This window comes from Triticum aestivum, chromosome 4D (genome assembly GCF_018294505.1).
Source record: "Triticum aestivum cultivar Chinese Spring chromosome 4D, IWGSC CS RefSeq v2.1, whole genome shotgun sequence".
NCBI classification, from domain to species: domain Eukaryota; kingdom Viridiplantae; phylum Streptophyta; class Magnoliopsida; order Poales; family Poaceae; genus Triticum; species Triticum aestivum.
Window position 1 is genome coordinate 316,387,709 of NC_057805.1, and position 2,175 is coordinate 316,389,883.

The 2,175-nt window shown below is 43.0% G+C and overlaps 1 long non-coding RNA gene across 1 annotated transcript; it reads left to right on the top strand.

The window, feature by feature from the left end:
- The first annotated feature begins 1,055 nt into the window (after positions 1 to 1,055).
- LOC123099954 (uncharacterized) lies at positions 1,056 to 1,969 on the top strand. The gene is made up of 2 exons (XR_006448315.1): positions 1,056 to 1,218; positions 1,302 to 1,969. It is a non-coding gene; the product is annotated as an uncharacterized lncRNA (long non-coding RNA).
- The last annotated feature ends 206 nt before the right edge of the window (positions 1,970 to 2,175 follow it).

Here is a 2,175-nt window from a genome sequence, read left to right on the forward strand (position 1 = left end):
TAACTGATATAATTCAAATTTGAAATGCAAGTGGTTGAAAAGGTTTGTAAAATTGTGTATAAAAATCATATGTGTGTCCATGAGCCTTTGTTTAAGCCTCATACAAGAAAACAAAGGCATTCCAAACAAGAGTGCACTCGACACCGAACATGGAGTTCTTTTGTTTTTCAATTATGAAAAATGAAAACGAACTCCAAAAGCATGAAAATTTTCATGGTGCCATCATATGATCCCTGTGGGGCATGGTTAAATTTTGAGAAAGTTTTGCCAAAGTTATGACGTACATTGCTTAAAAATCGAATCATCTCCGAGAAGAAACATGGTTTCGAGAGAGACGGGTCTAGTTTGAAGGCGACGCAACCGATGCTTCATCTGTTGGCACTGAAAGTTTTTCTACACCCAGGATACACCATTACATGATCCATGTGAAATTTTGGTATCTTTCGGAACCTGTTTGCTATATTTAAGCCATCAAGTGCATTTCTAGATATTTAACGCTTTCTAATTTGAAATGCAAGTGGTTGAAAAAGGTTGGCAAAATTAGATTCAGAAAATATATTTTGTGTTCTTGAGCGTATGTTTAGGCCTTATATAAGAAAACAAAGGATTCAAAACATGAGAGTGCCAAGACTTGACCCTTAACATTGAGTTTTTTGTTTTTTAATTTCAAAAAATGAAACTCTTCAAAGCATGAAAATTTATGTTGGAAAATATGTTCATATATTTGCCTCCAAATAGAGTAGAAAAAAATAGATTCCATTTAAATTTATCCATGTAAGAACAAAGTAATTTAAAAACATAAAACTAAGAGAATAAGCAAAAAAACAAAAACCAAAAAAATAAATAATACCTATGTGTTTTTAACCGACTACCTCCCTACCTTACTAGCGCAAACAAACCAGTTGTATTAAGTAACGATTTTAGTCAAAATAACACACCGGACATTCTTATAGTTACAGAAGATTTTTATAGGCTCCTGCTTTCTGATTGGTCGAACCAGGCCTCCCACGGATCACGCTTCTCCACCATCCATTCTTACCCGATCCAACGGTCCCTGCTCTTTCTACTACTCTATTTGTGCTTTCCCTGATCCTTATCTTCTCACACGTACGCGAGCACCGTACAAGTAGTAGCCGCGCCGCCGCGCCCGAGGAACCTCTGAGCTCGCCGCCGTTCGCGCGACGGGCTGCCATCCGCGCCTCCCGCCGCAGCACGCCGGTGAGCCGTGCTTCGCGCTGTCTCCCTTTCTCTCTCTCTCTGTTGCTCTCCTCTCTCATCTCTTCCTCTGCCTCTCCTTGCAGCAATGGAGGCCGAGCCCCCATGGTGGTACCCGAGATCACCTCCCAGCCGCTGTTCTCCTTCGAATTCGTCGGGATCCGGCCGGATCCGGCAGGATCCGGACGTCGGCAACCAATTCACGACCTCCTCGCCTCGCCTGGGTCGTTGGCCACTCCGATGTCATCATCTCGCTCGCGAGATCCAGCGCTACCGATGGCTGGCCTCCTCCTCGCCTGGATGTGACGTCCCCACACCGGCGCCTCCAACTTGAGCAGCAGCAGTGAACACGTCGGCAAGGGCGTCTCCGGCATCGTCATTATTTTTATTTTATTTTAAAGAAGTTTGCCTCGCCAGAAAAGCATAGCGACGAACTCTGATTGATTCCCCGCGAGCGCTGGGCGGTGCTTGATGTGGTGGCTTTAGGCCTTGTACAATGGGAGATGCTTAGGGGAGGTGCTTAGAGAAATAAACCAGACTTATTTGTACAGGATAGACGCTTAACTAAGCGTCTCTCCGGTAGAAATAGGCACCGGTATTTCAGAAAATTTCGGTTTATTTTTCTAAGCACCCCTCTAAGCATCTCTCATTGTACAAGGCCTTAGAGTGCCAATTCTGGAAACAACAATCTATAATTCCAAGTTTTTTTCGGTGTATTTCTTCCTTCTTTATAAACAAGTTATTCATGTGTTTATGCGATTTCCTTTATTCTTATATAAGGCAATGGGCATATATTCCTTTGTTTCCATGGACCAAGAGAAACAAAGTGGTGTGCCATGTTTCAATGAAATTTGTGGGCCCTTTCACTGGTCTGAAATGTAATGGGCTAAAATTCTTATGGGCTGATGAAAACATGGGCCGACGGTCTTAACGAGTTGAAATTTGGTAGGCCAAAATTTG